The sequence below is a fragment of the Macaca thibetana genome, chromosome 1 (assembly GCF_024542745.1).
Source record: "Macaca thibetana thibetana isolate TM-01 chromosome 1, ASM2454274v1, whole genome shotgun sequence".
NCBI classification, from domain to species: Eukaryota; Metazoa; Chordata; class Mammalia; order Primates; family Cercopithecidae; genus Macaca; species Macaca thibetana.
Window position 1 is genome coordinate 63244625 of NC_065578.1, and position 22179 is coordinate 63266803.

At 40.0% G+C, this 22179-nt stretch overlaps 1 protein-coding gene across 3 annotated transcripts in view; it reads left to right on the top strand.

Annotated features, from left to right (window-relative positions):
• ROR1 (receptor tyrosine kinase like orphan receptor 1) overlaps nucleotides 1-22179 on the top strand; it is a 410977-nt gene that overhangs the window by 282497 nt on the left and 106301 nt on the right. The window lies entirely within an intron of this gene.

Below are 22179 nucleotides of genomic sequence, written 5' to 3' on the forward strand. Positions count from 1 at the left end.
AGTGAACCCGGGAGGAGGAGCTTGCAGTGAGCCGAGATCGCGCCACTGCACTCCAGCCTGGGCGACAGAGCGAGACTGTCTCAAAATAAATAGATAAGATAAGATAAGATAAGATAAGATAAAAAATACAGAAGTTCTAACTTATACTGGGAAGGAAAGTCCCAAGCTTGGATTGAGAGTTGCATGAAAGTTTGATTCATTTTGAGTCCCTTGTTAATGGAGTCTAAAGGTCCAGTTTCTTTCACGGATGCTATTGTTGATGCATTTGTCCTTGTTCTAGTTAAAGGATTCTCATCTTTCACTTTAAGAGTATCTACTTGGGGCACTTTTCTTTATCTATATTTTTATTTTGGGGGAAGGACTCACTTATTAAAACTCTTACTCTACAAAAAAAATCCTCAATACCCTGTAGACTTTTGAAGACTTTTGAAATACAATTTTTGTGGCTCTGCCACAAGAGCATCCAAATGTCTGATCTAGACTACACCCGTGGAAATATAACAGCCACTTAATTTGCTCCAATCCCCTCTGTGCCACTTAATTACAGTGTGGAGTATTTTAATACATTCATGTGTGCCTGGAGGGCCAGTGGCCCACAATCCCATTAATGAAATAGGTAATGGGTAAAAATAAACATTGGCCTTCAGCCACACGGTTCTGCTATTTCATCAGCTAGTTAAAGGCAACTGTAAAAGAGTCTTTAAAATCACTCAAGTGCTAATTGCATTCTACTTGCCCAGGTAGAAAATGCTGATTGATCTTAAAACAGGTCAGAAATTTGGTCACTCTGCCTTGCATTTCTTGATGCTAATCTGTTTGTTTGGTTTTTTTTAATGGTCTCACCATTGGTTATATGTGGAATCCTTTTGAAGTCTTAGTTAAACAAAGATTAAAACTTTTGTTACTTGTAAAAATGTCTCCCACCCTGGTACCTTATTTGTTCCTGTTAATCTGTGTTTCAAATGTGGCTGATAATCTATATCCCAGGCTGATTAATGTGGTTCACTAATCTGCCTTTACTATTAAGTACTGTGTTGTTGACTTTCAGCCTGTTGTATTTACATTAGAGTTCTTTTTATTATCAAAATTATGATTATACCCTTCTATGTTCTTCTTGAAGTTTTCATTCTTCACTGCTGTCTTTCTGATGAACCCAGTCTAGGTCTCTCGTGGTTTTTAATTTTATACAAAGATTTTATACCGCTGTTGTGAACCGATATCTATGGAGAGGGTATTGAAGTTCCTTAAAGATGCTCAACCACAGCTAAAAGTATCCTTTGATGTCAGCATCCATGTTTTATATTGGCTGTCAGATTATCTATTACATTAGTCAGTAATAGTGTGAAATGTACAGTTACCATGTTTGCTTGCAGGGAGTTACAATAAAATGCAATTCAAATTAGAAATTCCATGGGACCTTTTGCAGTTACATTTCCATTCTGTTTTTGGCATTCCTAGTTGGCATTTTGGTACCTTTTTTTTTTTTTTCTTTCCCAGTGATGCATCCTGCTCTTTATCTCTTCTCTTAATTGCCACCACTTCCCCTGTCTCTAGGAGTTCTTCACTTCCTGAGACTAAGTCCCAAAAAGAATGCTGGTTCCCATCCCTAGCCTCGGAGTAGCCCTCAATAGGCAGCCAACCCTCTCTCCAAGGGGACAGGCAGAAGATAACAAAATGATAGCCATAGGGAATATCACAACATTGAGGTCCCTCTGAAGGTTGTTTGTCAAATTGTACACTACTATTTCCAAAAGAGGAGTGAAATACCATTGTAAATTGCTCTGTTTATTTGAAAGTGGCACAGAGTTACTGCAAAAGAAATAAAAGGAGCATCTATGACCCAATTCTAACATTCAGAACGTAAGGACTGTGAAATGCATTAGGCATATGAAACCTGGTGAGAGCTGAGGTCCTCTGAGGCAACAGAACTACACAACTCCTGCCTGGGAAGGGCTTGTAGGGACCCTTGGGACTATGGCCCAGGAAGGTGCTTGTCACTTGCTCTGAGGGACTGCATCAGGCTTCCACATGAAGCTTTCAGAATGATATTTTAGTTTATAGTAGGAAGAAGTTTGATATTTTAGTTTGGTTTCCATTCATAGATTTAGGCTTCATTTCTTCTGTCATTGCTGGGTCCTGGCCTACCCCTAACAATTATAGGACCTGGGGCCTGAGTACAAGTGGAAGTTCACACACCATATACCTAAATATTTAAAAGTTACAAATCAAGCTAGCAAAATTGTTGAATAAAATATGTCCTATCCTCCCACAGTGTCAAATATACCTTTTTAACGATACAATTTTAAAATACATAGAAAGTTATGGGGTGTTTTAAATGATTAAGAGCCAGGAACTACCAAAAATGGCTATTTTAATCATTATTATACGTGTCTGGATGTCTTGTTCATGGGCCAAAGATAGTATATATAATTCATAGATTGTTATATATTAGTTCCATAAAAATTTGTTTGCCTTCCTTTCAGGTAAATGACTACCTAAGTAGTTTTATGCAAGATTTTTACAGTGTATATTCTATTGATAACTGCTAAATTAGACAAATTTATTTTTCTTTTTCTTTTCCTTTTTGTTTTTGACAAGGTCTGGCTGTATCACCCAGGCTGGAGCGCAGTGGCGTATGATCTTGGGCCACCACAACCTCTGCCTACTGGGCTCAAGCCATCCTCTCACCTCAGCCTTCTGAGTAGCTGTGACCACAGGCACGCACTTCCGTGCCTGGCACATTTTTGTATGTTTTACAAAGATGGGGTTTCTCCATGTTGGCCGGGCTGGTCTCGAACTCCTGGCCTCAAGCAACCTACCTCCCTTGGCCTCCCAAAGTGCTGGGATTACGGGCGTGAAGTACAGGATCTCTTTCTGTCATCCAGGCTGGAGTGCAGTGGCATGACCTTGGCTCACTGCAACCCCTGCCTCTGCATTCAGGCAGTCCTCCCACCTCAGCCTCCCGAGTAGCTGGGACTACAGGCGCTAGCCACCATGCCCAGCTGTAACTCCTACGTTGTGAAACTAATTTTAATTTGGAGAAACTTCACTCCCCAGAGCCAGTGGCAACTGTAGTTATCAATAAAACTCCTAAAGTGATACTTAAATTTGGAAATGAACTAAGAATCATACATGTCATGTTCAAACACGGAAATGGGATCATATATGACAATCATTATTGTACAATATATTACATAATATTATAATTTAATCATATAAATCAATATCATACTTCATACATTATCCTAGGTTTATACAAATTTAAGAATAATCTGAATTGTTTAATGTGTTAATTTTCTTGGGCTGCTGGAAAGTATCACAAGCTGCATGGCAAAAACAATAGAAATTTAGTATCTCATAGTTCTGGAGGCTAGAAGTATGAGATCAATGTGTTCATGGGGTTGGTTCCTTCTTATGGCTATGAGGAAAGATTTCTCTTTTCTAGAAGTGTGTCAGAATTTTTCCGTATTCATTGGCTTATAGATGCATCTCCCCAGCCTCTGCCTTGGTGTTCACATGGTAGTCTTCCTACATGCGCAGCCCTCAATTTCCCCTTTTTATCAGGACACCAGTCATATTGTATTGGGATCCACCGTGATGGCCTCATTTTAACTTGATGACCTCTGGAAAGACCTATTTCCAAATAAGGTCACATTCGGAGGTGCTTGGAAATTAGGACTTCAAGATACATATTTGGGGAGGACATGGTTCAACCCATAACACTTGATATTGCAAAGTTTTTCTCAGCCCTGCAAAATTCTTGCAAATATTATTCTAATCTGTGAGAGCTTTCAGAAGCACTGGTTGGAATATAATGAAAGTAGATGTTTGGTAATATTGGGAATGATAGTTTGTTGTGCAAGAATCTTTTGCATTAAACTGAGAGGAAGAATTTGACACATTGGTTAACTGATCTTTTCTCCTGCTGAAGTGGCTCTGCCACTGTAGTTTCTCCTAGGCTCTAAGAAGTGTCCATCTCCTCCATTGGCAGTGTCACAATACACAAAACTTTGACTGTATGCAATTGTGGTCACCTTCTATTCCAAGGACAGAGGGCAATACATGTAGAGAAATGTTCCCTGGGCCAGAACAGTGCTGGTCACAGCAGTGGATGTCTAAGGTTTTGGTTACATTGTGCGAGCACTCATTGCCAGATCCCAAGAGGCGAAGGGTTCCATGCGTACTCTTTACTCTCATTACATATATTCCCGTGTATTTTTTGTATGTAGGCCCAGGGCAGGGACCTTTCTTTTTTTAATAACAGTTTTATTAAGATACAGTTAACCATAAAATTCACTGTTTTGAAGTCTGCAACTCAGTCTTTTTACTATATTCACAAAATTTTGCAACTCTCACTACTATCTTATTTTAGAACATTTCCATCATCTCAAAAAGAAACTTCTCCCAGCTATAGTAGCTTCTAATTTACTTCCTATCCCTATGAATTTGCCTATTCTAGACATTTCATATAAGTAGAATCCGACAATATATGTCCTTTTGTGTCTGCCTTCTTTCACTTAGCATAAGGATGTTGAGGTTCATATAAATTATAGCATGCATTGGTGCTTCATCCTTTTTATAGCTGAATAACAGTCCATTGCAGGGCTATACCACATTTTGTTTATCCATTCTTCTGTTGATGGACATTTGGGTTTCTTCTACTTTTTGCTTATTCTGAATAATGCTGCCATGACCATTCATGTGCACTGGGGAGTATGTGTTTTGAATTCTCTTAGGTATATACCTAGAAATAGAATTCCCGGGTAATTCTACATTTAACTTTTTGAGGAACTGCAAAACTGTTTTCCAAAGGGGTTGAAGTATTTTGTCTTTGCAGAAGGATAGTATATGGGTTCTAATTTCTCCACGTGCTCTCCAACACTTATTTTCCTTATTTAAAAATTATTTGTTTGTTTATTTATTTATTTATTTATTTAAAATTTATTATAGCCAGCTGGGTGCAGTGGCTCATGCCTGTAATCCTAGCACTTTGGGAGGCCGAGGTAGGTGGATCACCTGAGGTCTGGAGTTCGAGATCAGCCTGGCCAATGTGGTGAAACCCCCATCTCTACTAAAAATACAAAAAATTAGCCAGGTGTGGTGGCAGGCATCTGTAATCCCAGCTACTCAGGAGGCTGAGGCAGGAGAATCACTTGAACTCAGGAGGCAGAAGTTGCAATGAGCCGAGATCACGCCATTGCACTCCAGCCTGGGCAACAGAGCAAGACTCTATCTTAAAAAAAAAAAAAAAATTATTATAGCCATCCTTGTGAGTGTGAAATGGTATCTCACTGTGGTTTTGATTTGCATTTTCCTAATGACTCATGATGTTGAACATCTTTTCATGTGCATATTGGCCATTTGTATGTTTTCTTTTTCTTTTTTTTTTTTTTTTTTTTTTTTTTGAGACGGAGTCTTGCTCTGTCGCCCAGGCTGGAGTGCAGTGGCTGGATCTCAGCTCACTGCAAGCTCCGCCTCCCGGGTTTACGCCATTCTCCTGCCTCAGCCTCCCGAGTAGCTGGGACTATAGGTGCCCGCCACCTCGCCTGGCTAGTTTTCTGTATTTTTTAGTAGAGATGGGGTTTCACGGTGTTAGTCAGGATGGTCTCGATCTCCTGACCTCATGATCCGCCCGTCTCGGCCTCCCAAAGTGCTAGGATTACAGGCTTGAGCCACCGCACCCGACCCATTTGTCTGTTTTCTTTGGGGAAATGTTTGTTCAAACTTTTTACCCACTTTTTAAATTGAATTAATTGTCTTTTTATTCTTGAGATGTAAGAGTCACTTATTTTGGGTATATACCCTCATTAGATATATGATTTGCAAATACTTTCATTGTGTAGATTTTCTTTTCATTTTCTTGATAGTGTTCTTTGAAACACAGAAGTTTTTCATTTTGATGACATCCAATTTATTACCCATGCTTTGGTTGGTTGTGATTTTGAAAATCATCGCCTAGTGCAAGCTTACAAAGATTTCCCCCTCTATTTTTTTCCTAAAAGTTTTTATTTACAGTTTTAGCTCTTACATTTTGGTTTTTGGCCCATTTTGAATTAATTTTTGTATACAGTGTGAGGTGGGAGTCCAGGGTCATTCTTTTGCATGTGGATACCCTGTTGTCCCAATATCATTTGATGAAAAGACCACTGTTTACCCATTGAATTGTCTTGACACTCTGTTAAAACTAATTAATCATGTGTCTATATGTCTATCCCTATTCAGTTCTACATAGTCTTGATTACTATAGGTTTGTAGTAAGTTTTGAAATCAGGAAATATGAGTACTCTGTATTAGTATTCCACTGGAGAAACAAAACCCGTAAAATTTGTGTATGTATACATATAAAAAGAGATGTGTTACAAAGAATTTGCTAAAATCCTTAGGGCAGGGAGCCAGGAGGCACAGGCTAGGAAGTCTGGAGAAGTTACTCATGCCATAGTCCACAGGTAGAATTTCTTCTTCCTCAGAGAAATCTCTTAAGGCCTTTCATCTGATTGGATCAGGCCCGCCTAAACTATTGAGGATGACCTCCTACAACCAGTCAGTTGATTGTAGATGTTAATAAAATTTATAAAGTACTTTCACAGCAACACCTAGACTAGTATTTGAATAACTTGGGACTGTGCCTTGACAGTTGAGACGTAAAACTGGTCATTATGTCTTTCTATATTGTTCTTCATGACTTTTTTTTGTTGTTATTCTGAGTGCTTTGCATTTCCATATGAATTTTAGGGTCAGTTTATTAATTTATGCCAAAAAGTCAGCTGGAATATTGATAAGGATGGCATTAAATCTGTAGATTAATTTGGGGAGTACTGCTGTCTCAACCGTATTAAGTCATCTAATCCATGAGCATGGATGTCTTTCCATTTATTTAACTTCTCTAAATGATGTTTTGTAGATTTTTGTGTGCAAGTCTTGCTCTCTTTTCTTAAATTTATTCTTAAGTATTTAATTCTCTTTCATGCTATTGGAAATGGAACTTTTTTCTTAATATCATTTCAGATTATTCATTGCTACTACATAGAGGATACAATTATTTTTGTATATTAATCTTATATACTATACCCTTGCTAACTTGTTTCTTAGTTCTTGCACTTTTTTGTGAATTCTTGAGGATTTTCTATCTACAAGCTTGTGTCATCTGCAAAAAGAGATTGTTTTACTTTTTTCTTTTCAATTTGGATGCCATTTACTTATTTTTCTTGCTCTATTGCCCCTGGCTAGAACCATCAGTACAATGTTGAATATAAGTGGTGAGAGTGGACGTCCTGGTTTTTTTCCTTGTCGTAAGTGAAAAGATTGCAGTCTTTCACCATTGAATATGATGTTAGCTCAGTTTTTCTATAGATACCATTTATCAGATTGAAAAATTCCCTATTATTCCTATTTTCTTCTGTGTTTTTTTTACTACGAAAAGCTATTGGATTTTGTCAAATCCTCTTTGTGTGTCCATTTAGATGATCATGGTGGTTTTTTTTTTTTTTTGGTCCTTCATTATATTAATGTGATATATCACATTAATTGATTTTTGCACATTAAACCAAGCTTGTGTTAGAATAATTTCTACTTAGCCATGGTATATACTTTCTTTTTATCTTTTGCTGGATTCAGCTTTCTGGTATTTTGTTGAGGATTTTTGAGTCCATGTTTATAAAAGATACTGGTCTGTGCTTTGCATTTCTTGTGATGGCTTTGTCTAGTTCTGATGTAGGATAACATTGGCCTCAGAATATACTGGAAGTGTTCCTTTGTCTTCCAGTTTTTAAGAAGAGTTTGTAAAGGATTTTTGTTTATTATTTAAATGTTTGGTATAATCACCAGAAAAGTAATCTGGGCCTGAATTTTTCATTGTGGGAAGTTTTAAAATTACTAATTCAACTTTCTTACTTGTTATAGGTCTATTTAAATTTTTCCATTTCTTGAGTCAGTTTTGGTAGTTTATGTCTTTCTAGAAATTTTTCCATTTCATTGAGATTATCTAAGTTATTTTATTCTTTTATCATTTTTTAAATTTCTGTAACATCAGTAATAATAGTCCCTTTTTTATTCCTAATTTTAATAATTGGTGTCTTCGTTTTTTTCCCTTGGTCAGACTAGCTAGTCTAACTAAAGATTTGGCAACTTTGTTGGCAAAGAACTAACTTTTGCTGAAAACTGGATATTGAAATGGTGTATTGTGACAACTGTGGAAATCAGATTGCCTCTCTTCTGATGTTGCTGTGTGCTGTTTTTGCCATTTGTTTAGTGAATTTCCTGAATTAATTCTGTACAGTCTGTATTTTCTGTCATGTACTCCCTTTAAAGAGAGGAGTCTCCGCCAGGCGCAGTGGCTCACTCCTATAATCCCAGCACTTTGGGAAGCCGAGGAGGGCAGATCATGAGGTCAGGAGCTCGAGACCAGCCTGACCAACATGGTGAAACCCCATCTCTACTAAAAATACAAAAATTAGCCAGCCATGATGGCATGGGCCTGTAATCCCAGCTACTCAGGAGGCTGAGGCAGGAGAATATCTTGAACCTGAGAGCGGGAGGTTGCAGTGAACTGAGATCATGCCACTGCACTCCAGCCTGGGTGACAGAGTGAGACTCCATCTTAAAAAAAAAAAAAAAAAAAAAAAAAAGATGTCTCCATTCAGCCTAGTAACTAGTTAATAATTGGACAGAAATTTCCTTAAACCAGTAAGTCTCCTACCTTTTGCCAAGAGGCCTAAGGAAATCTCTGTCCAATTGTTAACTGATCACTAGGTTAACTGAGGAGCTCCAGATTCATCCTGCCTCCTCTAGTGACAGCTGGGGTGCTAGTTTTCACGGTTACCACAGAACTTGAGAAAGGAAAATGAGAATAGGGCAAATTAAAATGCCATAAAATTCCATTCTTAACAAGCGTTAGTTTTTTTTCCTATCTATCCATTCTCTCAGCTATCTTATGACATATGAGAAATCCTAACATGGGACTTGGTGTATAATTAGCTTTGAATGAATTTAAGTTTTCTTTTGTCTTCTGCAGTCTCCTGCAGAATCAGTCTATAAAAAGGGCATGGTTAAAAAAATATCTATCTCATAGGGTTGTTGAGAAGATTAAATGGCATAATAAAATGATGCATATACAGTAGCTAGCACTGTACCTAACACATATTAGGAGCTTGATAATATTACTAACATTATCATCATCAATGCTATCTCAGCAAAGAGGCTATTCCTTCTTTCCAGCCAGAGTTCTTCTATTGGATAATATTTCCAGCTGTGAACCCCAACCAGAGACCTTGAAGCCTTTATTTCCTTTTCTCTGATTGGCCTTTGGCTAAAGTCCCTTTCTGCAGAGAACAAAGTGACCAGCTTTCGATGAACTATTTTCCTCTTTTATCCATTTCCAAGTGTTAGCCATAGTGAAGAAGCATGGCTGGGTGCTAGCCCAACTCAAGAAGTGATAATGTAGTATGCAACCCAAGATAAATTCAAGGATAACTTTCAACACGGCTACTCAAGCAGTTCAGGGGTGAGACGTCTTATAGAGAGGAGACCAGGAAGTCACTTGGCAGCTGGGCCAGGACACAGAGCGCCATTCCTTCAGTCAAGCAGTGAACCTCCATCTCTTCATCAAACCATCCTAGACTCAGCACTCTGCAGAGAAGGAGCAGATGGAGGGAATGTGTGGACAGATTAGATAAGAAGGATTTGCCAGTCCAGTGGGGGAGTGAGTAAAAGTACAGAAGGTTGAGAGGCCAAGCTCTTATGTCCCAATCCACCCCCATCACTCAACAATCCCCACTGTATGAATAAAGCCTGGAAACTTTCCTATTAAAATATTACTTGTGAATATTGGCAAGTGGTATCTTTGTGTGCAGGGCACATTTAAAGGGAGAAGGGTGAAGATACCTCCTTGCCTTCTAGGAGTACAACTTTTTGAGAGCTTGTTCACCAGGCTGTGAGTTTCTCAGTCTATCTGTTTCTCAGTCTGTTAGTAACGAATGTATCTCCCACTTACACAGCAGCTAGCACATAGTAGATGCTTAACAAATGTGTGTTAAATTGAACGTTGGAAGTCTGTGTCCTGAAAGCTTTTCTTCACATACGACAAGGTTTTTTATTTGTTCAACACATCTTTACCAAGCTTTTTTCTGTGTTCCAGATCTTTGATTAGCTGTTTTTAAGTCACAGAAATGGGTGTCAGCAACAAAACCAGTCAAAAGTCTTCATTCTACGTCATTTACACTTTCCCTTCCTACATTTATAAGTTTTAATATCAGCTTCTACAATCGGTTGCAGAAAAAGTAGTGCTCAAGGAATGGAGAAAATGTCTATTCCAACCTTGGCTGTAGGCGAACCAAAAACCCCAGAGAAATCAAAGTGTACTTTAAAGCAGTGCTTCTGAAGTTGTAATGTACATATAGATCACCTGGGGTGGTTGTTAAAATGCAAGTTCTGAAAGAGCACGTCTGGGAGGGGCCTGGGACTGCATTTCTTACACTCTCCCAGGGGGTGCTGGTGCTGCTGGTTCACACACTTAGAGAAGCAGTTTAGAGAAGAGGTGCCTGGCCAGATGCTAGTTCTTTCTATGTAACTCACTAGTTCACTAGCCAGTGACCCTGGGCAAATTTGCTTACTTTCTCTGGGCCCCAAGTTTGTTTCTTTGCAAAGTGAAGCACTTGGGCTCAATGTCTTTTATGATTTTTTTTCTATCTGCATTTGATGACTAACTGAAACTCAGTATTTCCTCTATTATAGTAAGATCTTTCCATTGCTCTGAATTTCATGCAATTTGCTCCTAGATTCTCTTTCTGTACCCTGAGGTGTTAATGACCCTCTTTTATCCGTCAGGAACTTCTATCCTGTCCATTCTAAACAAGATCTTATCTAGGTAGTTTCAAACAGTGTGAACGATTTTTCCAGGGAACTCTCACCTGGAAACTCTCCCTCAAATTCTGAAGTGACTGTGGTATTGTGCCCTCCTGGGTGCAGAGGAAATTACTGCTCCTTTTGCTGGTCAGTAGCAGGCTCTGCTTGCCTTCTGTTAAATAGAACAGAATTTTCTTGCCGTATTTCTTCACTAGGCCCCTTCCATGTTGGGTGACTGCCTATGTTTTAAATTGAACGAAAGGATTATAGCAGGAGGCAGTGTGGTGGTGGATTCAGCCTCTTAATGTCTTCATGTGGGTGTTTGTTGTTGTTATTGTTGTTGTTTTAGATGGAGTCTTGTTCTGTCGCCCAGGCTGGAGTGCAGTGGCGCCATCTTGGCTCACTGCAAGCTCCACCTCCCGAATTCACGCCATTCTCCTGCCTCAGTCTCCTGAGTAGCTGGGACTACAGGCGCCCGCCACCACACCCGGCTAATTTTTTGTATTTTTAGTAGAGACAGGGTTTCACCGTGTTAGCCAGGATGGTCGTGAACTCCTGCCCTCATAATCTGCCCCCCTCAGCCTCTCAAAGTGCTGGGATTACAGGTGAGAGCCACTGCTCCTGGCCCATGTGGGTGTTTTTAAAACACTGACCTTTTTGCCTGACTGGTAGGCCCAGAAGGCTGATAAGAAAACAAGATTTCTAGCTTTGCATGTGTGACTTGTGAATGCAGGTTCATTATTGATTCATCACATCTTATACACTCATAGAGCTTTTTGAAGGAAACAACTGAATCTCACAACAAACACAGCTAATGAAATGTTATGAATAATCTTGATGATGTTAAAGGGTGGCTAAGCATAATGATAAGTTCTTTGCATAAATGTTGTATGTAATTAGCCTTCGACTTTGTAGGGTAGGAAAGACACTCCCCTACCCTCTTAGGTTCTGTGGCTGGAGCCTTTGAAATGAATTTTGAAAAGACAGATTAACAAAAGAAAAAACATACAAATTTTATTTGATGTTAATATTTTTACATGACACAGGGGGTTTCTTAGAAAAAAGTGGAACCCCAAAGATATGGTTAGACCCAGGGGCTCGTATACCATTGTAATCAAGAATGATAAATTGTGAAGACATGATAAGGCAAAGGAAAAAGAGGTTTGGGATAGGGTGGTGAATTGTGGGAAAGTGACTAGAAAATGCATGGAAGAAACTAATGGAAAAGAAGTGATATGTTAGCAAGGTTTGTTTGTATAGATTCCTCTCATCGTCAACTCATTATCTTCTGTGGCATGAATGTTTTCTTCTTCGTGGTTTAGGGAGGAGATCTTTCTCACAGGAAATGTATGCCTTGACTTTTGATAGAAAGGGGGAAGACAGCCCTTCCTGAATCTTTTGTTTCTCAGTTGCCTTCAGCCCAAAATAGTGAATATGCCAGTGAAGCATAATGTGGGATGGCATATTCTAATCCTCTCCAACTTCTTCAGTGGAATGTGCAAGGTTCTTCTTTCTTTGTTAAGCCTCTGGCTTTTGTCAGTGTCAGTGTTGACAATTTTATCTAATTGCTCTCCTCTTTTTTAAAAATTATTTTAAAAAATTTTTATGGATAGTTTGTCATCTGTTGCTGTCCTCTGTATGTCTCTTTCTCTGTCTGTCTCTCTCCCATACACACACAAACACACTCATTCACACAGTCACACATGCTCCAAAAGCAACAACCGCTGGGGTCTCATTATCTAGGGCAGTGCTTCTCAACTCCATCTCGACCTTAGACTCACCCAGGGAGCTTTATAAATTACCTATACCTGGGCTACATCCTAGATAAGATAAATCAGAATCTCTCAGAGTGGTGCCCAGTCATGATATTTTATCAGATCACCCCAAGTGATGTCATGTCCATGCAACCAGATAGGACCCTCTCCAATCCCCCTTCTCACCTGAAAGGAACTTGCATTAGCCCAGCTCTACCTCTCCCTCTCTCTGCCCCAATGCCATATTGTAGACACCAAAGATGTTGCAGCAGCAGAAACTGTGTGTGGATGGCAACATGCCTACAGCATCATCAGGATCCAATCAGGAAAGCAGAACAAATTCTGGACTGTTTAACACAGGGAATTTAACGTAGGGAACTTGTTACACAGGTGATGAAGTTTGCCAAAAAAAAAACAAACAAGGAATTGTGATGCAGCATCAGCAGCAGACAGAAGCCCCAGCTACACTTAGGTTGGAGGAAAAAATAGAAGGGGTAATATTACCAGAGCCTAGGTTTCAGGTCATCTTTGGAGGCTGGAATGGTGGCATGTCTGTTCTGTGGGCACTGGAGTCATCAGAAGATGCTTCCACTGCTGGGGTTATCACCCAAGGCAAAAAGAAATTGGAGAAACAACTTGGCTGCTCTCTTCCTTCCCACTTTCAAATGCCAGCCAGTTTCTCCCATTAGGGGAATGCTGCAAGAAACTCTATGACACAGGGAGCCTGAGAATCATAGCCTGCAGAGGTCATCTGCCTTGCAGATGCTGACCCAAGCAGGAAATGGGCAAGGAACGGATCTGAAGACAAACAGGCCCAGCAATAGCACTCATACCCCAGATTGATTTCCATGCAACTAGATAGCTGAGCCTGGAGACAGCCTTGAAGAAACAGGCTGGGGAGAAGATAAAGCATTCAAAGCTTCAATTCCTGCCCAACCTTCAGGTAGAACATTCAGTGGACAGTTTGGATTGTGGAACTGAGGCCTGGAGCAAAGGTCAGGGCTGAGGGGGCAGACATGGTACATTTGGCTAAGTTGGTGAACAAAGCTTTGAAGGGAGTAAAACTCCCCAAGAGAAACTAAAAAGGAACAAGAATAAGCAGACCTCTTATATTTATAGTACTGTCTGATTTTCAGAATATTTTTTCTTTTCTCCTTTGATCTTACAGCCATCTGATAGCTTTGACTAGATACCTTGGTATTTTCGTTTTCTATCTAGCAAAATAAAAAAGTTGATAAATCATCATACCCTTGCCCTTTATCATAACAAGTAATTTTTAATTGTGTAGAGGGCTGCTCTGATCTAGACCTCAATATTAATGAACTTTTGAAGGCTAAAAACAGAGACAGTAAACTTCTAGATATTTGCTTCTTGGGCCTCCAAAGACAGAATTTGCTAACTGTGGCAAACACTTACTAAGTGCTACTCTGTGCCAGGCATTTTTATAAAACTTTGCACAAGAACTAATAGACCATTGGTTCCCCATTTACTTACTCAAAGAGATTCAGCAAAGGATGAAGCTTTGATCTGAGCCCATGCAGGTGGACTCCAGAGCTCAGACTTTGGCCAGTCTGCTATACTGCCTGTCCTTATTGTGGGGAGATGATCAGTTGATGAACTCTTACCTGAATTGCACATTTAGTCACCTTAAGTGTTTGATTGCTGAAAGGACTCACAACACTCAAATAGTTTATCCTCATGGGGCAGTTTTATTACAGACAAGGGAAACAGCACAGCAACAGCAGAAGACAGATAGGTAATGCAGGGGTCCCAGAGATATCAGACACAGGCTTCTTTATCCTCCTAAAACTGGGTTGCATAGGGCACTGTATCTCCAGGTCTTGAAGGTTTACTGGCAAACGTGCAGAACCTTGGTTCCAAGAAGTCCAGTAGTGGAGGTCATTTATAGTGAGCTGATCACATGGGCACATTCCAGCTGTGTGACATACACCCCAAGACTCCACTGAAACCAGGTGCAAATCGTACATCCAATTTTTATTACTAAATAATGCTAACTGACTGATACATCCTGCCCCAAACAACTTGAAGACTCATAGTTTCAGAGCATCACTTACCTTTAGTAAATACGTTTCATAGTGATTGCCGATCGTTAGTGGTTCTGAAGATTAGTCTGGGGTCAATTCAGTCCAGCTGGGATCACCCTGTGCTTTTCAACCCTCTTGGCCTTGCTTAGTATGTAATTCAGGAACCCACTTCTAGAACTTGAACAATGGTAAAGTCATCCAGGTATAAATACTTGCCACTGGGATGGGACGTATTCCATAGATAATAGAAAAGTTATCATGGTTCAGTCATTACGAATGCCTATTACTTCAGTGGATGGCCTGGTATTTTTGTGGCCAGCTTCTGATGTCCTCGTCTTCTACTCATTATTCTAAGACTGGCTGAACAGCTGTCCTATGTGCTTACATGAAACCCTGACTTTCTCTCAAGGCCATTAAAATATAACATGATGAGGGCTGTGATATTTATCTGTGTCTCTAGAGCATTGCTGTCCACTAGAAACATCTTACAGGCCACATATGTAATTTTAAACTGACTTTTTTTTTTTTTTTTGAGATGGAGTCTCGCTCTGTCACCCAGGCAGGAGTGCAGTGGCGAGATCTCGGCTCACTGCAAGCTCCGCCTCCCAGGTTCACGCCGTTCTTCTTCCTCAGCCTCCCAAGTAGCTGGGATTACAGGTGCCCACCACCACACCCAGCTAATTTTTTATTTTTAGTAGAGATGGGGTTTCACCATATTGACCAGGATGGTCTCGATCTCCTGACCTTGTGATCCGCCCACCTTGGCCTGCCAAAAAGTGCTGGGATTACAGGCGTGAGCCACAGCGCCCAGCCTAAACTCACTTTTAAGCTACATTTTTAAAGGCTAGTCAAATGAAGCAGTGAGAGTGGAGAAGGAACAACGAAATTTGCGATTGCTTGTGATCAATCAGTTGTAAACATGACGGCACTTGGACTAGTCTTAAGATAAATTTTAAAAAGTTAAAAGAAACACATAAAATTAATTTTAATATATATTTTATTTAACCCAACATATCCAAAATATTATCATTTCAACATGAAATCAATATAAAATTATTACCCAGCTTTATTCAGATATAATTGACAAGTAACAATTATATATAATTAAGGTATACAATGTAATCTTTTGATATACATATACATTGTATTATAATTATTATAATGGGATAGCTCATATTCTTTTTTTCTAAGTCTTCAAAATCCAATGCGTACCTGTAGTTTATATTTACAGGACATCTTAATTCAGATGCTAAATTTTCATCGGAAATACTTGAGGCCAGGCACAGTGGCTCACGCCTATTATCTCAGCACTTTGGGAGCCCGCAGTGGGTGACTCACAGGAGCCCAGGAGTTGGAGACCAGCCTGGGCAATGTGGTGAAACCTTGTCTCTAATAAAAATACAAAAATTAGCCTGGCATGGTGGCACGTGCCTGTAGTCGCAGCTGCTTGGGAGGCTGATGTGGGAGGATCATGAGCCCAGGAGGCAGAGGTTCCAGTGAGCCAAAATTGCACTACTATACTTACTTCAGCCTGGGAAACAGAGGGAGACCCTGTTTCACACATACACACACAAAAAAGAAGGCCGATCGTGATGGCTCACACCTGTAATCCCAGCATTTTGGGAGGTAAGGTGGGTGGATCATGAGGTCAGGAGATCAAGATCATCCTGGCTAACATGGTGAAACCCCGTCTCTACTAAAAATACAAAAAATTAGCTGGGCACCTGTAGTCCCAGCTACTTGGGAGGCTGAGGCAGGAGAATGGCATGAACCCGGGAGGCAGAGCTTGCATTGAGCTGAGATCACACCACTGCACTCCAGCCTGGATGACAGAGGGAGACTCCATCTCAAAAAAAAAAAAAAAAAAAAAAAAAAAGTCATACTTGATCTGTGCTTATATTTTATAAAAGGAATAATTAAAAATAGAGGTTTACATTCCCAAGTTATTTCAAATATACTCAATTTTCTAGTAACTGCATCAAATACCGAAACACTATTTTTCTTTCATTTTTGCATCCATGTTGATAAAGCTGGTTCATCATTTTTAGAATAATTGAATTGACTTTGAAGCACAGTGTATCATTTTTCAAACTATTTCTATCCAAGTTAAATAAATTCACTAAATCTTGTATCAACTCAGTATTATTTACATCAAATTCAAAGGGATATTGCATAAATTAAAAAGCAACACTAAATTTATCAATGTCAACAAAACATTTAAATTCTTCTTGTAGTTTATGCAGGCAATTTACAAAATGATGTCAATTACAATTAAAATCTTCAGCATATTGATTCGTGTTAAATGTCTAAAAACATCATGATTGTTGATTTGTATTGTGAAAAGCCTCAGTTCCAACACACATTCTTTATACCTGTCTAGCTAGGTTACAATAAGCTTTTCCTTTTGCTGGAGCTGCATGTTAAGTTTGTTCACACACAACATAGTATCAGTACAAAAATGTAAATCATATTGCCATCTTTTTTACTTTGATTATTATTTGGCAACCATCCTTCCATTTCAAGAAAGTCTTGAGGTGGAGTTAGCGGTGCAGTAAATCTTTGTAAAACTCTTCTACAGTCAATCAGCAAGCACTGGCAAAGAATATAAGATCATTAAATCCATTGCCTTTGTTTTTTTTTCAACATCTTTGCAAACTGTCAATGATTCTGTTTGCACATATATATGAAATGATTTTAACAACTGTATCCACAATACCTTAATTTATAAAGTCTGTCTCAGAAAACTGAGCACATATATTTTCAGTTTGTATCACAAAGTACAACAAAGCAATAAAGGAACCATCAGTATTGTTTTACAATTCCACTAAGTCTAGTTTTTTGACCTAATGGCTAGAGTACCATCCATTGTGATAGAAACTATTTTTTTCATACCTAAATGAAATTCTTTGATAGATATAAGAGATTATAAAGTACCCCACAAGTTCTGTTTTACAGGCTGCAAACTGACATTTCTTTGTGAATTTGGAAGTCCTTTAAAGTAAACATACCCAAAATATATATTTTCAAGTTTCTCTTGTATCTCATCCTCATCAAAAACTGAAGAAAAGTTTCACAATTTTTCAAAATTTTAGTCAGTTGATTTTCTTTTTATATTCTATAAGCTAAATAATAGCTAAAATAATTATTTCTTTTACCATCTCTGTATCTGAAAGTGGTTTTATAGCTGTCCAAAGTCTCAAGCACAGATTCTGTTAAAATTGTGTAGACATTTTTTTGTAGGAGATTTATTTAATTCAGTTTCAGGTGACCAATTTCATCAATTTTTTTTAACTGGGGAGGGGACTTTTAAAAGAAACCAAAATCACTGTGTATTTGCTGAAAAGGATCTCTTTGTTATTGTCCACTTTATTATGTTTAAAATTCTTTTTGCACAACAAACTGTTATGTGATCCATTATGAAATTTGTGGCATATCTTCTTCCCATCTCTTTTTTCCATTACTTTTCTGTTTCAGAGAGACTTTCCTTGCCTAAAACACTACAGAACTCATAACTTCTCCACAATAGTACATGTTTGAATCAGTTTTCTGTTTAGGGCTAAAAATAGAAATTCAGAAAATAGGAGCAGCAGTCTGATAGGATTTCAAAGCAGCATTCAGGAGGCTACATTTCCTCTTGGGTTAAATTGTGTGTGTGTGTGCACGTGTTCATGTGTGTTATTGTTTGGGTGATCATCGTGATTAAAGAGAAAGGGTAAATTGCAAAAAGAAACACCACGAAGTTGCAAAGTAAAATGTTATTCTTTTAGATTAGGGTTAATTTTGAAACAGCCCACCACTCTAGCAGGCAGATCCTGCAGAGGTTCATGACAATGGGAGAAGGCAGCCAGTGCTGCAGAGGAGCCAGGGAGGCCACAGTTCCTGGCCCAGTCTCCAAGTAGGTGTGGGTACCTGGCTTTCCTGGGAAATCTCCCTTTCTTTTTATTATTATTATTGTGGTAAACTATACATGACATAAAATATACAATTTTAGTCTTTTTTTTTTTTTGAGACGGAGTCTCACTCTGTTGCCCAGGCTGGAGTGCAGTGGTGCGGTCTCAGCTCACTGCAAGCTCCGCCTCCCGGGTTAACGCCATTCTCCTGCCTCAGCCTCCCGAGTAGCTGGGACTACAGGTGCCCGCCACCTTGCCCGGCTAGTTTTTTGTATTTTTAGTAGAGATGGGGTTTCACCATGTTAGCCAGGATGGTCTTGATCTCCTGATCTCGTGATCCTCCCGCCTTGACTTCCCAAAGTGCTGGGATTTCAGGCGTGAGCCACCGTGCCCGGCCCAATTTTAGCCGTTTTAAAGTGCATATTCAGTGGCACTTGGTACATTCACAGTGTTATATGATCCTTACCACTGTCTAGTTGTAGAACAATTTTATTACTCCAAAAAGAAAACCTGTACCCGTTAAGTGGTCACTCCCCATCTTTTCCCAGCCCCTAGCAACCACTAATCTATTTTCTGTCTCTATGGTTTTGTCTACTCTGGATATTTCATATAGGCAAATGATCCTGCCTATGTCCAGGGTCCAAATGACAATTCTTATAAATGGAATCATACACAGTATGTGGCCTTTTGTGTTTGGCTTCTTTCACTTAGCATAATGTGTTCAGGGTTCATCCGTGTTGTGACCTGTGTCTTCCTTGTGTTTTGATGACCTTGAGAGACTTCCTGTCATAGCAATGAGAGGCCTGGTATTGAAGCCATGCCTACCTGGATTTGAATCTTGTCCCGCCTTTAAGCTTCAGTTTTTTATTTTGTTTTTTGAGAGAGGGTCTCATTCTGTCACCTAGGCTGGAGTACAGTGGTGCAATCATGGCTCATTGCAGCCTGACCCTCCTGGGCTCAAGTAATTGTCCCAGGTAGCTGGGTCTACAGGTGTGCGCCACCACACCCAGTTAATTTTTTTTAAATTTTTTTGTAGAGATGGGATCCCACTGTCTTGAATTCCTCACCTCAAGCCATCCTCACACCTCAGTCTCCCAAAGTGCTGGGATTACAGGTGTGAGCCACCACACCTGGCCTATGCTTCAGTTTTTTCATCTGCAAAATGGAAATGATATTCATCTCAGGAACCCTTGTGGGGGTTCATTTGCTCATTCAAAAAATAGTGATGGAGCAACCAATGTGTGCCAGCCAAGGCTTCAGGGATATGGTGGTGAACAATACCAGGCAAGCTCTTTGTCCCCATAGAACTTTGTTCTATCTGGAGAAATGGACAATAGACATGGAGACTGATAAATAGGAAGAAGAAAGTCTAATGTGTCAGAGAGTAATGTCTGAGAGTAGGAAAGGGGCAACTTTGACAGCTTGGTGAGTAAAGGTTTTCTGCCAAGGGGCTGACATTTGAGCTGACCTCTGAGGAACAGAATGAGCCAGGCTTGCAGAGAGCGGGGGAAGAAAGACTATTCTAGTCAAAATAACAGCAAGAACAAAGTCCATGACATGGGAAATGGTTTTGTCACGATCATGGAACAGAAAGAAGGCCAGTGTGGCCGAAATTGGATGAGCGAGTGGTGGAAAGTATGACTTCAGGTTAGAAAGGCGAGCAGGAGCTATGCCTTACTGAGCTGTGCAAGCCAGTGTTTGGTCTTCATGCCAAGAGCCATGGAAGCCTTGGGAGGGTTTCAGCTAAAGGGGTGATGTGTCCTCATTTACAATAGCAAGAGCAGTCTGGCATCTGTGCAGAGGGTGGACAAGAGTATGAGCAGGAACTGGAAGAGCAATAAGGAAGTTTTTGCACTAGTCTAGATGTGAAAATAGGTGGTTTGATGAGGTGGACCAGGTGGGGGTAGGTGAGTTGTAAAGTAAGAGGATTTGAGATGGCTTGAAGAGGAGGCAGGTGTGAAGGGTTAAATTAAATAAATAAACAGGATAAATGGAATCAAATCAGAAAATGCATCCAAAATGCCTAACTGCTTAGAACAGAGGTGGTGATCAACTCATGTCCCGTTCTGGTCCACCCTCCCACACACACACCCATAAAACTTGGTGGCTCTTAGAAGAAGTATTTATGGGTTTCATCCTCATCTGGATTTTCCCATCATCAGCAATGAGTGGCAACTGCAGGGAGAGGGATGTGGATGTGTCTCTGATTTTCACAGCATGAAGACAGAATAAGTCTACCATTTTCTATTCCTCTATAATCTTGGTCTCTTAGAATAGCCATAGCCTTCAGCAATGATGGAGAAGAGGGCTTCCGTGGGATGAAGCAATTAGCCGTGTTCTAGGAGAGGAGGGAAGAGCCAATAAGGAGGGTGTTCTCTCCTCTCTCTCAGTTGCCAGAGCTCAGCCTGAAAGGGATTCCCTTTCTCTGCTCTCGCGCCACTGTGGTGCTTCCCTATGTTACACGATGTTGTGGTCCATGGTTTAGTTCTCCAGGCAGGACCACTCATCTTTGTAAACTACACCTGGCACGAAGAGGGCCTTGATTAATATCTAAACACAGAATGAGCAATGGAAAACACCAGTACTTCTTGTCTTAGAGATGAGAAACTTCTGAGGTTGCAGAATAACCTGTGAAGTGTTTTCTTTTATAAAGATAGGAATAACAATAGCATCTATTCGAAGAATTGTAAGGATCATGGGAGATAATTTGTGTCATCCACTTTGCGTGATGCCTGGCATATGACAAGTCCTTGATAGAAGTTTGCTATTACTAGGGCCCTGCTTCCTATGGCTTCTTTAAGAGTCGTTGTGTGTAAATGGCCCTCGGAGCCTCTTTGAGGGCTCTGGATTAAGAGGGAAATATATATGGCCAATCTCCAGGAAAGAAGGACTCTGGTGCAGGGACCCAAATAAGCTCTATCAGTTCTCACTGTCAGTAGGGACTTGACGGTAGAATTAATAAAGTGCCTTAGGTTTACTGCCAGTTCCCTGATAGCCTGATTTCCCGTGTATTGTGTACCAGATGAGACATAAGGGATTGTGAAGGCAAATGAAAAGTAGGATATTGTTTACTGGGGCCAATATAAATATGTTTGTGGGGAGAGGAGAACAAAGACCTCAAGGCCTGTTGTTGACAAAAACCACGTTAGTGTTTAATACATGACGTCATCCTAGTAAAAATAATAGTTCCCACAGGCCTGCCAGGGAATGGGAGAGCCGCGGTTATCTGTACCCACACATGCCAGGAACCTCAGGGGTGCTGGCAACTGGTATATGACCCTGACTCAGCTTCCAACTAGCTCCATGGCATGTCCGAGGGAGGGCTTCATGGATGGTGTGGATGGTGTCCTCCTCTGAGTTCCAAACACACAGATCCCAATGTCTGGATTCCACCTCTGCTAGACACCAGCTTGTAGCAGAGACCTCATCTGAGAGCCTGGTTTTTTCCCAAATGTAAATTCAGATAAGAATTCAACACCCCCTAGAGTAGTTGTGATGAAAAAGCAAGATAAATAAAATAGACAAGATTTAAGGGACATGCTAACTGCAAGAGAGCCTTTGGTATTCATGGCAACCTCACCCACTTCCGTGTGCTCCTCTCTCACCTAGGCAGAAGCATTGAAATTCCAGGCTTCATCTCCAGTCTCACCA